Consider the following 16,104-nt stretch of genomic DNA (forward strand, 5'->3'; position numbering starts at 1 on the left):
GTCAGCCTGGCGTCCTCCCTTGGCTCGGGTTCAAATCCTTCTTTTGTGTCCTGATGGAGTCATTGATTTATGTTAATGGAATGGTGGGAATTAGGGTGGGAAACTCGAGCCGTCACAAGGTACCATGGAGGTTGTCACCTGGGGCTCCGTCTGCATGTTTGGTTTGTGTTTTGCAAAAGATACAGAGAAGGTGACGAGGACAGCCACCCGGCCGTGCACACTGGACAAGGAGGACAGAGTGACGGAGATGGACTTTGGAAATCTAAGAGGTGACATTAGCAAATTAGGACAATCTGGTCAAGGACAGGCCACTCAGCCCATTTAATTCTCAAATAGCACCAAGTTGAGTTCTGAGGGTCCTTCAAGTCCACTACGCTGCTTGGTCACTTATTCCAGGTGTCTCTTCCTAATGTTTGTGTGAAGTGTCCCTTCCCGTGGTGTCCCCGTGTTCCTCGGCCCACTGGACTGATGCCCTTCATCATTTCAAACACGTCCATCATGTCTCCTCTTAACGTCTGAGAAGGCTCAGCTCTTTCAAGTTTGAGTTGAGTTCTGACGGCCCACCACACTACTGGACCACTTAACCCCACGTGCTGGTGGTTCTCGTTATTTATTTCCATGGTCCCTTAGTTTGTTTTTGCTTTTCTTCTTTAAGCCTTTGTGTTTACTGGTTGGTTCCCAAGAAGGCGGGACCACCTGCCCATCATCACCGCCATCAAGGACTGCCCACAGCCATATAAAGGTGTGGATTTCCCACAGTCCCCTGCGGTTCATTGAAATGCGCCTGCAAGTCGGTGAGTGACTTTTATTTTTTTGTGTCTCATCGTATTTTACGGATTTCTGACCTTCACTCAGCCACTGGGAATTCCTCACCCCATTGTCCCACTCCACTCCGACTAGTGTGGTGCTGCGGTGGCTGCACTCGGGTCCTAATTTGGGATTGTGTGGTGGGTGTGGCAGGCTCCCAGCCCCTCCCCAGACCCCCCACACTGACCTCGCCTCGGACGTCTGTATTTGGGACTTCATCCCCCCATTGGATTGCTGGCGACTCCTTGTTTGTGTGCCTTTCTGTGCTCCATGGAGCTTCATGTTCTTTCACAGATTCTGTGTTACTGGCCAGGGTGTCCCCCTCTGGTGGGCATTTTGTGAATCTGCTCAGGACTTGCGTGCTTTGGGACCCTCGAGAGGCTCGACAAAGCATCCACTGCTAAGAGCTGAAGGGCCGGTCTGCAGATTCTCACGCTTGGCCTCAACGCCTCTGACAGGCCAACTTGTGCCCATCAGAATAATCAACACGGGCGGGTGTCTAAAATAAAACGTTTTCTGTCCTTTTTAAAAACAGATTGAGGCCCCCGGTGTTTTAATAATGGAAGTCACAAGGCACAGAAGACCCACTGGAAAAGAAACGGCTAAAATCTTACTGGTGACACGTCCACCGTTCACGTTACGGAGCCCTGACCCGCGTCTTGTGATCGCGCACAGCTCAGACGTGGCCTCGTCAGACCACAAAAACGGCAGCCGTGCTGCCCAAATGCTTTACAAATCACATTTCACACTAGCATGAAAAAGGTGTGCCACAGTGAGAAGCCGTCGATCCAATGGGACCGTCCCAAAACCTTAAAGACCCCACATACGTGTGCACTGAACTGCGGCAGAGTTAACACGTTACTATCAGCACAAAGGACCCTCCATATCCAGGAGCACATTGCACCCCTGCACAGAGTGGGCTGCAAGCCTCCAAATGGAGACAACCCAATGAGAGACCACCCCTTTAGATCCAAAACTGATGAAGGAAGAGGAGGAGGAGGGTGGCTCCCCATTGAAGACTGGCACTCTAATGATCAGATTTGAAATCAACAAGCCCCCCACACCAAGGAGGGCTCATCCCTCAGAGATCTGCAGCGTCCAAACAGAGACAACCAAATGAGAGACCCCCTTGAGATCCATAACTGAAATTGATGAAGAGGAGGAGGAGGGTGGGTCCCCATTGAAGACTGGCACCCTTGTGATCAGATTTGTAATTGACAATCCCCCCACAAGAGAAGGGCTCATCCCTCAGAGATCTGCAGCTCTGCCATCCCGGTCTGGCGCCCCCTAGGGCTAGTGTCTGTTCTATCTTTGCCCCGCCCATTCCTGGCATACAAAAGAGGAAAACGCTGAATATGAAATCTGCAATCGGAACATTAGAGCAGTCAGACGAGGAGAGGCCATTCAGTCCCACAAGGCTTCACTCTTCTAACCCATAAATGAAGTCACATGGGTGGGCTCTGCTTGGCCAAGAGAGAGAACTTCAGGGTGGGGCTGACTTCATTTACATATTCATTCATTCATCATTAGCATATGTATATTAGCTCTGGCCATAAAGATACTTCTGAGGAGCAAAGTGCCCCCTGTTGGCGACTGAGTGTATTTGAGTAAGAGAGTGCATGTTTTTTTTTGGGGTGGGGGGGGTCACCCTTTAAACTCCGCCCCCAAACCAAATGCTAACAGGGAAGCAGTGACTGGAGTGCCACATCAGCTGACTGACAGGATAGCAGAGGCCCACTCTGGTATTTTATAGCGCCTTGCATACCTAAACATATAACGTGGGGGTGGAGGACTCGTCAGATGAAATTCAAATCCTGCCCTTGAGTTTATGGCACCACATCACAAGTCACTGGGCGTCATCTGCCACGCGTCTCTCCACCTTCTCTTCTGTCCTGCATGACGGTAAAGTCACAACATCAACCAAATAAGGTGATGCGCTGGCAGCCACTGCTGCCTAATGGACTCTGCTAAGTAGTTAATAAACGCCGCAGGAAGTCCAATAATCCAAACTCGCTTTACTCCACCATTGATCTTTGGAGTCAATAATTCCATTTACGGCTATCAATTTCATAAAACGAGCGGCCGGCCTGACCCTCCCTCTCGGCTCCAGTCCTTAGAGACCCCTTGATATTGCTAACATGGCGTCACAGTTCCCACAAGGCAAAGTGGCAGTGCCACACCCACTCACGCACACACACACACAATGCGCTCACACACAAACACACACAAGAGACACTGCAGCTCCTGTAACATTTCACGGCGGAGCGAAGGGGGCTCGGTGATTTGTGGTTTGCTCGACCACTCAAAGTGGACTTGGCACAGTGGTGTCCGTCACACTAACAGCACGGGACCCCCAGCTCTGAGAGAAGAGCCATCCGTCAGGCCACGCGTGTTCATTAACGAGACACTGAAAGGTCCGCCACTAATGAGGCTAAACAGAAAGATTCTGAAAATGCCACTGGCTGACGTGTGCCTCCATTAACACAACGTCTTGCTGTCTCTATGCAGATGGCATGGGTAGGACTCGATGCCAGGCTCATGCCAGGCTTCACCTTCAATATGCTGCTCAATACCCCTGTCACACTCTCACTACCCAAAGCCCCTTTGAGTCCATTTGCCTTGTTTGAGTCTCAGGGTCAGGATGGCAGGTGAATGTGAACATCTGTAATTCTGCACTTGACCAGCAGGGGGCGGCAGCCACAGGCACCCAGAGCCTGAGCCGCCATCTGTCCTTCCGGGAGTCTGTAGAGTGAGCATCATTGAAAAAAACAGTGAGCCTTGACTGGGGGTTGAAAACCTTCGGGGGTACCCGACAACACAGAGATGTGCTAACAACAGGACAACCAAAATGGAGGCAAAATAATTCACGGCAACAAAAACAAGCTTTCATTAAAAAAAAAAAAAATCTTGGGGTCCAGAAACCCCCCAAAATGAGTGCTCAACCTCCTAAACTGACAAATGCATTAACAAAAAATAATACTCCCATTTGCAGCAGGCTGGGGATAGACACCTCTCAGATCTGTTCAATTAAGAGCCTATGCCATGGCCGTGTTAAACATAACACAAAAATGGTAAAATTATGAAAATTATTAAAAGATACCAAAAAATGGACACCGGCAATGAACTGCGTTTAAAATTCTCACCCGGTTAGAGTGGTCACATGACCCCCTTCCCACCTGAAATGATTAAGTTAAATTCAAGATGGCTGCCTGACTAAGCAGAAGTCACTAAAACTCTTAACTCCTTGAGGGCTGAATAGTTTTTCCTAAAAGCTCAGTTTTCTGAGAAGCACACAAAGCAGTGGCTTCATGCATAAATCACCATAAAAGGTCTGCTGCTGTCGCCACCTGATCACCCACTGCAGTGATGCCCTCTGTTGTGCACGGGCAGCTCGGCAGCCAGGAGGAACCTGCGGCGGATCGGCTGCCTGGCTGTCTTTGCTCAGGGGTGGTAATAACAGTGCGACCCAAACTGGTTTGTACCTCTTGTCATCGTAAGTGGCAGTACGGTGCTGTAGGCGCATCAGCCACACAAATGTGGGGGTCCGATCAGCTGATGCCCGTACCTCACCTTCGTTTTCGATCTCCATCTCCAGATCACTTGCATCAAAATCAAAGTCTAACAAGTCAGAGTCGGACTCAGCGATAATACACAAGATGTCGTCCACGGAGTATTTTACTTTGCACATTTGCTTCGGTCTCTCGCCAGACGTCGATGCCATTTTAGAGGCCGTTTGCTCTTCGCTACTCACGCGAGTTCAGGGAACCGACGACAAACCAACAAGGCAAGACAGTCGAACGAAAACGTAACAGAGAGTCCGGTCGCAGCTTACCGTCATCTAGCCCTGCATTTCGACAAACGTCGACATTCGCCCTGAAAGAGTTAAAGGGGTTAGGAGATGAGACAACGTCAGAAATACGTGCAGGGAGAGCAAAGCGAAGAATGTTAATCAAAAGTCAAAAAGATTCGGCCAGGAAAGACTACTGTCGAGAGTCTCACGCCAAACGGTGAATCGATCCAAATTCAGATGAGGAAGCTGATGACATCATCGGTCACGCACTCCCAGAGAATCCTGGGAAACCTACTACCTAGGCCGACTCCAAGGTCACAAAATGGAGGTGCCTGTAAAGAATCTAAAATGGCGTCACAGGAAGACAAATTACAATTACAAATTACAATTACAAAGGAGAAGTTTCACAGGAATTGGGGATCATCCGTCGGAGATCTGCAGTGTCCAAACAGAGACAACCAAATGAGAGACCTCCTTGAGATCCATAACTGAAATTGATGAAGGAGGAGGAGGAGGAGGAGGAGGAGGGCGGGTCCCCCTTGAAGACTGGCACCCTTGTGATCAGATTTCAAATCGACAAGTAAGGAGGGCTCATCCATTGGAGATCTGCAGCTCTGCCATCCCATTCTGGTGCCCCCTAGGGCTGGTGCCTATTCTACCTGCGCCCCGCCCATTCCTGGCATACAAAAGAGGAAAACAACGAATATGAAATTTGCAATCAGAACATTAGAGCAGTCAGACGAGAAGGCTCGCCAGTCCTCTCCACTTCACCGATGAAGTCACATGGGTGGGCTCTGCTTGGCCAAGAGAGAGAACTTCAGGGTGGGGCGGACGTCACTTACATATTCATTCATTCATCATTAGCATATGTATATTAGCTCTGGCCATAAACAAACTTTAGTGCCCCCTGTTGGCGACTGAGTGTATTTGAGTGTTCGGGGGAGGGGTCACTCCTTAAACTCCGCCCCCAAACCAAATGCTAAAAGGGAAGCAGTGACTGGTGTGCCACATTAGCTGACTGACAGGACAACAGTGGTCCACCTGCTCTCAGCTGGTATTTTATAGCGCCTTGCACACCCAAACATATAACGGGGGGGAGACTCGGCAAATGAAATCCAAATCCTGCCCTTCAGTTTATGGCACCACATTAAGAAGACAATCACAAATCATAAGTTTCACAGGAATCCCAATCAAGAAAATTCTGGGAGTTCCAACTCTCCTGTTTAGTCACAACAAAGCCCGGAAAACTCCCTAGAGATGGCACAGGAAGTGAATGAAACCCCACAATCCCACCCGATTGAGTTCCTGGTTACAAGCTGCGGCGCAGTTTTATGATTTCATTTTCATCTTCTGGTTTCCGTTTAAATGAAAACAGAACATCAAACTGAAATCAGCAAACACCTGAGGAACGGAAAAGTCACAAAAGAGACGGAGCGATGCCAACACCGGACCCCAAACTGGACAACATGGAGAATTGTCAACATGCATCTGAGCTCAAACTCCACAACCGGCTGACACCAAATTGTTAAACCAACTCCTGTCACTGACACAAAAGAAACAGCAGGCCAATGGCAGAGGCCTGGAGAGGGCGGCGCCCCCGGTCATTGGCTCATTTCTGACACGTGATTGGAGGAACCACTCGAGTGACAAACAATAACTGAAGGCCACACCCCCTTGAGCCTCAAAAGTTAAACTTGTAAAAAAAAAAAAAAAAGTCGTTAAAAACCATAGGAGAAGGAGGCGGGGCCATGGGCGGGGCCAAAGCTGTATTAAGACCACAGGAATGGGCGACGCCCCCCCACTGTCTGGCTCATCTGCTGACTGCACTTCTTATGCCATTTTAGACCAGCAGTCCATTGAGCCTTCCAGGTTCCTCCCAGCAGGCCACACTGCCCACCCAGAGCCCCTCGCCACTCAATTTCCAACTCTCAGCCCGTCTCCTCTTTTAAGGTGGGGTGTCAGTGTAGGTGGGGTGCAGGGAGCTTAGAGCTGTGAAGAGGCCTGCCAGCCAATTGTGAGCTCAAGCTTTAAAAAAGGACAGGAGTTGGCATCACTTGGTCTGAAAGGCGCTTTATAACATTAATGTGCTGATCGTGATACAAAATAAAAGTAAATGGAGAGAAGAGTTTTCAGTGCAAGGCGCTATATAACATTAGGGCCTGTTAACTGATGTACAAGATGTAGAAAAATGAATGAGACTCAGACAGGGAGAGGGTTGTAATGAAAGGCGCTATATAAGGGTGAGATCTGTCAAATGATTGTGAACCAAACTTTAAAACAATAAATGAGTATAAGGAGAAGAACTGGGGGGCACTTGCTGTGAAAGGCGCTATATTAGTCTGAGGTTTGTTAATTTGTACAAAAATAAATGAGACTGAGAAAGGGAAAGAAATGGGGGCGACTTACCGTGAAAGGCGCTTTATAACATTTGGATGCCAACGGTGCTAACATAGGGCACTATACGTATAACATCAGCACTTATTAATTGGTCCTGATCTGAGGGAGAGCAAAAACAAATGAGGCCGATACAGGCAGAAGACCTGGGGTCCCTTCCTGTGAAAGGCGCTATATTAATTTGAGAGTTGTGGTTTTATAATAATTCAAGTTGTATTCAAAAAATGGAAATAGAAAGAAACAGTGATAAAGAGAAGAGCTGATACACTACTTGAAAGGCACTATAAGGAATTCTGACAGCCCCCTCATCCCACCTACATACACGCACACCCCCCACCGTCCTGCAGTAGTCAGTGCGAGGGTCCCTTCTCAGTTTCACCCGCACAGTAGGGCACCTGAGTCAGACTGCAAATTGGACCTGCGACACCCTGTCTCAGCCTTGAGGGGTCTTCATGGTGGTCACTGCTCTGCCATTCGTCACCTCCTGCTGCCCTGGCAGTCATGGCACACAAACAAATAGGAACCCCTCACAGCACTTTCACAACATTTTGCACCCGTGCACTTTAGACGTCCAGCTCGTGAAGCTCACAAAGCACAACCCATCTCGGCGGGCACAGCCACGACGGGCCCCCCACTCCGACCACAGACTTACCAGATCTCCGCTACCTCCATAGGCAGCCAGCTCTCTGGAAGAAGGAGCTCCTTCTGTCCTCAGGTGAGTTAGGACACATCCAGGGCGATGGGCATCTGGAAAAGAGCAGGAAAGAAAGCAAGGATAAGTAAAGGGGGGCCGGCAACAGTCCAGTGCCCCCAGCTAGGCGTCCATTGGCAGACTAAGGTTTCTGGTTTGTTCTGGCTACACTCCACCACCAGGTGGCACCATCCACATTAAAGTACAAGACCCTTCCATTTGCTGAGCGTCAGCCCAAGTAGACATGACGTGTGTCCTTAGTAATGATAACGTGACAGGGCTACAAGTGAAAGGCACTATATAGCAGATAAACTAATTTTACTGCATGGTGATGGAGATTAAAGCACAGCCTCAAGTGCACAGGGAGAGCTTGTGGGGGGGCTCCAGATTGGCCCTGCTTACCTGCACCAAAGAAGTCCCACCCAGGAAGGCCAATGGAACTGACCACCAGAGAATCCCACCCTGGACAGGTCGATGCCACTTTCCGTCAGGTGACCCCCCCAGAGACAATGGCTTCTCTGAAGCAGTTTACTTCCATCGTACAGATGGCACATTTAAGTCAAACACCACGATGAAAGGAAGGCTGCAATTTAACAAATACTATACATGATATAGCGCCTGGGCGGCACGGTGGCGCAGTGGGTAGCGCTGCTGCCTCGCAGTTGGGAGACCTGGGGACCCGGGTTCGCTTCCCGGGCCCTCCCTGCGTGGAGTTTGCATGTTCTCCCCGTGTCTGCGTGGGTTTCCTCCCACAACCAAAAGACATGCTGGTTAGGTGGATTGGCGATTCTAAATTGGCCTTGGTGTGTGGGTGTGTTTGTGTGTGTCCTGCCTTGTGCCCTGTGTTGGCTGGGATTGGCTCCAGCAGACCCCCGTGACCCTGTGTTTGGATTCAGCGGGTTGGAAAATGGATGGATGGATGGATATAGCGCCTTTCTATCGTGAACACCATTTCCAGACACAGACCCTCCCTACAATGACCCCCGCTCAGGGAGTCGGAGGTGCGTGTTGCAATGGCATCGTCTTAGTTGCTGGGCCGGGATGCGTCTGCTTAGTGGCAAGTCAGGCCGAGCCAATCAATCAATCAATCGCCTGGTCAGATCGTCCTTCACCTCTGCGCTCATCTCGTCGCCCTGCCGCAGTTCAGCATTTGAGAAATCCGTGCATATGGAGTGGGAAGTGATGGACATTTTGGGGGCATTTATCAGGTATATGGGCAACACTCTCACTGAATGGTTCCCAGTACAGTCTGGAATGAGACAAGGGTGCATCATCTCTCCCATCCTCTTCCTACTTGCAATAGACTGGATCACAACCAATACAGGGTGGCACGGTGGCGCAGTGGGTAGCGCTGGTGCCTCGCAGTTAGGAGATCTGGGTTCGCTTCCCGGGTCCTCCCTTTGTGGAGTTTGCATGTTCTCCCTGTGTCTGTGTGGGTTTCCTCCCACAGTCCAAAGACATGTAGGTGAGGTGCACTGGTGATCCTAAATTGTCCCGAGTGTGTGCTTGGTGTGGGTGTGTGTGCGCCCTGCGGTTGGCTGGCACCCTGCCCGGGGTTTGTTTCCTGCCTTGCGCCTTGTGTTGGCTGGGATTGGCTCCAGCAGACCCCTGTGACCCTGTAGTTAGGACATAGCGGGTTGGATAATAGATGGATGGATGGACAACCAATACAACAGCAGACAAACCAGGAGGCATCCAATGGACCCTGTCCTGTCAATCAGAAGACGTGGACTTTGCAGACGACGTTGCTCTCCTTTCAACAAACCACTCAAACATGCAATCGAAAACTGAAAGGTTTCATAAATATGCCAGACAGGCCGGACTGGACATCAACACCTGCATAAACTCCATCCCAGGTAAATGGAGCACCACTCGAGTTAGTGGAGGACTCTGCCTACCTTGGCAGCCTCATCAGCAAGGACAGCGGGCACAGTCCATAAAGACATTGGAGTGAGGCAAGGAAAAAGCTCAGGGCGGCTTCTGGAGGTCTAAACAACAAAGGTGCTCCTGTACACCAGCAACGTAAAGTCTGTCCTCCTGTGTGGTCAGCACAGACATGATGTGCTAACACAACGTCTGACTTGTAACTCTGAATGGATGAATAGTAACTTTCTAAAGCTAAAGAAAGAGAAAACTGAAATCTTAGTGATTGGCAATAATGGATACAATGAGGCTATCAGAAATAAACTGAATACATTAGGATTAAAAGTCAAGACGGAGGTAAAAAGCTGAGGGGTAACTTGACTGTAATCTGAATTTTAAATCGCATGTTAATCAGATCACTAGGACAGCATTCTTTCACTTAAGAAAGAGCAAAAGTGAGACCTCTTATATCATCGAAAGATGCTGAGAAATGAGTTCACGCGTTTGTTTTCAGTCGGCTAGATTACTGTAACGCACTCCTCTCAGGACCACCCAAAAAAGACGTCAATCGTCTGCAATGAGTGCAGAATGCAGCTGCTAGAATCCAAAGTAGGAAAAGAAAATCCGAGCACATCACCCCAGTCTTAGCGTCACTACACTGGTTACCGGTGTCATTCAGGATTGACTTTAAAATCCTGCTTATGGTTTATAAAGCATTAAATCATCTCACTCCATCTTATATATTGCAATGTCTGACATCTTATATTCCAAATCGTAACTTCAGATCCTCAAATGAGTGTCTTAAAAGAAGTGGTGAGGCGGGCGGGTGGCCTTCTGCTGTTATGCACCTCAAAGCTGGAATAGCCTGCCAGTAGGAAACTGCAGGTCTGACATTGTGGTCAGCAGCACAGGAGCGCCGCAGGGGACTGGACTTTCTCCGGTCCTGTTCAGCCATCGGATTTCCAATACAACTCGGAGTCCTGCCACGTGCAGAAGTTCACTGACGACACTGCTATCGTGGGCTGCATCAGGAGTGGGCAGGAGGAGGAGTATAGGAACCTAATCAAGAACTTTGTTAAATGGTGCGACTCAAACCACCTACACCTGAACACCAGCAAAACCAAGGAGCTGGTGGTGGATTTTAGGAGGACCAGGCCCCTCATGGACCCCGTGATCATCAGAGGTGACTGTGTGCAGAGGGAACAGACCTATAAATACCTGGGAGTGCAGCTGGACGATAAACTGGACTGGACTGCCAATACTGATGCTCTGTGTAAGAAAGGACAGAGCTGACTATACTTCACTAGAAGGCTGGCGTCCTTCAACATCTGCAATAAGATGCTGCAGATGTTCTATCAGACGGTTGTGGCGAGTGCCCTCTTCTACACAGTGGTGTGCTGGGGAGGCAGCATTAAGAAGATGGACGCCTCACGCCTGGACAAACTGGTGAGGAAGGCAGGCTCTATTGTTGGCACGGAGCTGGACAGTTTGACATCTGTGGCAGAGTGACGGGTGCTGAGCAGACTCCTGTCAATCATGGAGAATCCACAGCATCCACTAAACAGGATCATCTCCAGACAGAGGAGCAGCTTCAGCGACAGACTGCTGTCACCGTCCTGCTCCACTGACAGACTGAGGAGATCGTTCCTCCGCCACACTATGCGACTCTTCAATTCCACCCGGGGGGGTAAACGTTAACAAAGTTATTGTCTGTCTGTATATCTGCACTGTTATCACTCTTTAATATTTTCTTTATCAGTATGCTGCTGCTGGAGTATGGGAATTTCCCCTTGGGATTAATAAAGTATCTATCCATCTATCTATCTATTATATAGTGCATTTCACTCTATCTATCTATCTAACTATCATATAGTGCCTTTCACTCTATCTATTATATAGTGCCTTTCACATCTATCTATCTATCTCTCTATTATATAGTGCCTTTCACTCTATCTATCCATCTATCTATCTATTATATAGTGCCTTTCACTCTATCTATCCATCTATCTATCTATCATATAGTGCCTTTCACATCTATCTATCTATCATATAGTGCCTTTCACTCTATCTATCCATCTATCTATCTATTATATAGTGCCTTTCACTCTATCATATAGTGCCTTTCACATCTATCTATTATATAGTGCCTTTCACTCTATCTATCCATCTATCTATCATATAGTGCCTTTCACATCTATCTATCTATCATATAGTGCCTTTCACATCTATCTATCTATTATATAGTGCCTTTCACTCTATCTGTCTATCTAATAGGAATTCGCCAGGCTGATACAGTGGAGCACTTTAAATCACAGCTGAGAACACATTACTGTAACATGGCCTTCTCATAACTTCACTGTAATTTAATCCTGATACTCTGTAAATCCAATTCATTATAATAACTATTCATGGTGACTCTAAACTCTGTACTAACCCCTACTCTCTCTTCTGTTTCCTTTTCCGGTGTCCTGTTGGTGGTGGCTTGTGCCACCACCATCTACTCAAAGCTCCATGATGTTCCAACAGTGATGGATTAAAAGCCAGAAGTCTGCATGACCTTCATCATCACGTGACTCCGTGAGAACCCTAACTACAAAGAGGACTATTTCATTCATGTTAGGCTGAATGCCCAGAGGGGACTGGGCGGTCTCGTGGCCTCGGACCCCCTGCAGATTTTATTTTTTTGTCCAGCCGTCTGGAGTTTTTTTTTTTTTTTTTTTTCTGTCCCCCCTGGCCATCGGACCTTACTCTTGTTCTATGTTAACTAATGTTGTCTTATTTTAATTTCTTACTTTGTCTTTTATTTTTCTTTTCTTCATTATGTAAAGCACTTTGAGCTACTTTTTGTATGAAAATGTGCTCTAGAAATAAATGTTGTTGTTGTTGTTGATGAGGAGACTCGAGGTCTTCCACAGCAGATGTCTCAGACGAATCTGCCAGATCTTTTGGCCCAACAACAATATCAAACCGACAATTCTAAAAGAAAACAAACAGTCAATGCATCACCAAGGACATTACATTAAGACCCTTCAGATGGCCTGGACATGTGTTAAGGATGGAGCAAGAGTTGCCTTAAGATGGACACCACCTGGAAAAAGAAAAACTGGAAGACCCCAAAACACCTGGCATAGAACGGTGGTACAAGAGCTTCAGAAGATGAACCTGTCATGGGGAGAAGCACAACACGCTGCAAAGGACGATGGAGGGGGATCATTGGAGCCTTATGTCCCACAAGGGACGGAGAGGATTGATTGATTGATTGATCAGGTATTTGAATGTTCTCTTCTCCTATGCAAGTGGCGCTGGCCGTGCAAGGCACTATATAACATTAAAATATTGACTGTGATTCAAACTGCAAAATAACGTAAAGATAAGGAGAAGAGTTGAGGGGCTCACTGCATGTGAAAGGCACTAAATAACATTGGGGTTTGCACAAACAATAATACGGAGAAAAGGGGAAGAACCGGGGTCACCTGGTGTGAAAGGCGCTATATAACACTGAGACATGTCAGCTGGTTGTGATCCTACCTTCAGACCATTAAAGCGACAGAAGGACAAGAGTTGGCATCACTTGCTGTGAAAGGCGCTATATAACAGAGATCTGTCATTTGAGCCAAACTGCAATACTAAAAACAAATCAAGACAGCAAGAAGAGCTCAGGCTGGCTTGCTATAAAAGGCGCTATATAACATTAATACGCTGTACAACAGTAACAGAGATAAGGAGAAGAATTAGGGTCACCTGCTGTGAAAGGCGCTATATAACAACAAGGCTGTAAAACATATAAAGAGAGATATGGAAGAAGAGCTGGGGCCACTTCTTGTGAAAGGCACTATATACACGTAGCTTTGATATCTGTCAGTTGATTGTGGCCTAAAGTTTAAATAAAAATGACCAAGAACAGGGAGAAGGGCTGAGTCTAACTTACTATGAAAGGCGCTATATAACATCAGTAGGCTGATTTTCATCCAATCTGTACAAAAGTAAATTTAATAGAAATTAAGACTTGGTTGTCACCTGCTGTGAAAGGTGCTATATAACACTGCGACTTGTCAGCTGATTGTGATACAACTTTCAAAACATTAAACCGACATAAAGAGAAGAGTTGGCATCATTCGCTCTGCATGGCACTATATATTTGATCCAAGCAGTACAAAAGTAAATTTGACAGAAATAAAGAGAAGACTTGGCTGTCCTCTGCCGTGAAAGGCACTATATAACACTGAGATTTGGTAAGGAGGAGTGTTGGGGTCCCTCCTGGGTTGCACCCCTTTCATTCCTGTTACCCAACATTAGCCTTCCTCTCACTGGTGAGGAGTGCGCCGATCAATGGGTTGCCCAACTGGCAGTGGGCGGGGCAATGGGCGGAGTCAGGTCGGGATTGGCGGCATTGCAGTTGTGACAGAGCCGCATTTTCCCTGGCCTCCTCCAATCCCTCCTCTCCTGGTCGGACCATCAGGCTTCTGAACAAAACCCACCGTCCCCCCCACCCCAAGACTCGTGTTCGCCTTTGCCCTCCTGCGCCTTTTACATTCCTCACATCATGGGGTTCACGGCCTCGGCCGCCGTCTTCTCATGTCACATGGTCCCTAGATGGTACTTTTCATGCCAGCTTGTCTGTATGATTTGCTCTTTTTTTGCTGGCACCTCATCATCTGCCCTTTAGGCATAGCGTGACATCATCGTCTGTAAGATTTATGCAAAACACCCAATTATTCCGCGCGTCGGGAGAAGTTCACTCTCTGTGCTTATGACAGCGATTCCTCGCGGGTGCTGCTGACTGAGCAGTTATGTCACCGAGACGGCAGACAAAAAGGAGACGTTAGCGAAAACGGCAGCTCTACTTGGGCTGTGTGGCACTTAACCCTGTGGTGGTCCGGCTGGAGAAGATTCTCACCTGACCAGAGGGACCTGCACGCTGACCAGGGGTGACGGCCACCTGCAGAGCTTAAGAAGGCTGGCAGAGGATGTGGGGGTGGCGGGGGCTGAGGTGTGAAGCTGTGTCATCATCTGCAGACAGACAGACGGTGGGGACGTTCAGTCTGGGTGGACCCGAGAGTCAGAGAAGATAAAAGTGAGGACAGAAGAATGGGGATACGACAGGGACTGGCGCCCCCTACAGGCCGCTACAAGAACAGCCAGAGCATCACCATCTGACAGCAACAAAAAATGCAAAGAAAATGAATATTAATAGTCGTATTATTGTTCATAATACTTCACACTAATAACTCTTTACATTTATATACAGTAGCTCTGTACAAATCAACCATTCTTAATCGCAGATCTTCTGTGGTCTCTTTTTCTACGAGGTAAACTTCACATCTGCAGATGCTGCTCACACCGGAGTCTCTTTTTTAATTGGTCAATGCCACTCCAGGCCACACCTCCAATCTCATTTCATTGGTTGGACTCCAGGTTGGCAAACTCCAATCAGCTTTCACTCAAGTCATCTGCTCATGAATGTCTGAATGGTGAAGTCAGCAAGAACAAGGAGAAGGAGAAGGACCGGGGTCCGTGCCTGTGAAAGGCGCTATATCACATTAAGATGTGCGGTTTGACAGCGAATCGAGTTTGGGAAAAACAAGAAAAACAAGGCAGAGATAACGAGAAGGGTGCGAGCTGTGAAAGGTGCTATAGTTCTGAGGTATGCGGATTTAGAAACAATACAAACGATTTGTGCTTTATTAGTTAAAACAGACTGGAAACTCAGAGGGGGGGTCAGGCCACACAATAAGAAAAATTAACAGAAAAACACAGTCGTCGCCAAAGGGATCACAAGATACTGCTTACCAGTCTGGCTGTCTATCTGTCAATGTTATATAGTGCCTTTCATTTACATTTGTCTGTATTTCTATTTTTATATAGTGCCTTTAACATCTGTACATCTATTATATGGTTCCTTTCCTATCTATCTATTATACAGCACTTTTCACTCTATTATAGAGTGCCTTCCATATCTGTTATATAGTGCCTTTCATCTATATTTATATATCTATTGTTAAATAATGTCATTCACATCTGTATGTCTATTATAAAGTGTCTTTCACATTTATCAGTCTATCTTATAGTGTCCCTTGCACTATGTACTATTATTATATAGTGCCTTTCACATCCAACTCATGTATCTATCGATCTATTATATAGTGCCTTTCATTTACATTTATCTATATTTCTTTTATTATATAGTGCCTTTAACATCTATCTATCCTTAAGCACCCTTCACTCTATTATATACTGCCTTTAAAATCTGTTATATAATGCCTTTCTTTTATAGTTATCTATACTTCTATTGTTATATAATGTCATTCGCTTCTATATTTCTATTATAAATTGTCTTTCATATTTATCAGTCTATCTTATAGTGCCCCTTGCTCTATGTACTATTATTATATAGTGCCTTTCACATCCATCTCACATATCTATCAATCTAGCTATTATATAGTGCCTTTCATTTACATTTATCTAAATTTCTTTCATTATATAGTGCCTTTAACATTTATATATCTATTATATAGTGCCTTTCACATCTATCTATCTCTCTGCCCTACAGCACCCTTCA

The 16,104-nt window shown here is 47.0% G+C and overlaps 2 protein-coding genes across 2 annotated transcripts in view; both read right to left on the reverse strand.

Moving 5' to 3' along the window:
- lingo2 (leucine rich repeat and Ig domain containing 2) overlaps positions 1-16,104 on the reverse strand; it is a 595,644-nt gene that overhangs the window by 346,554 nt on the left and 232,986 nt on the right. Inside the window, exon 3 of the mRNA XM_028805897.2 lies at positions 7,644-7,738. The gene's annotated coding sequence lies outside the window, so the exon portion shown is untranslated. The remainder of the gene's footprint in view (positions 1-7,643; positions 7,739-16,104) is intronic.
- LOC114655011 (uncharacterized) overlaps positions 1-16,104 on the reverse strand; it is an 899,220-nt gene that overhangs the window by 184,780 nt on the left and 698,336 nt on the right. The gene's annotated exons all lie outside the window — the stretch shown is intronic.

Source organism: Erpetoichthys calabaricus, chromosome 7 (genome assembly GCF_900747795.2).
Source record: "Erpetoichthys calabaricus chromosome 7, fErpCal1.3, whole genome shotgun sequence".
NCBI lineage: Eukaryota > Metazoa > Chordata > Cladistia > Polypteriformes > Polypteridae > Erpetoichthys > Erpetoichthys calabaricus.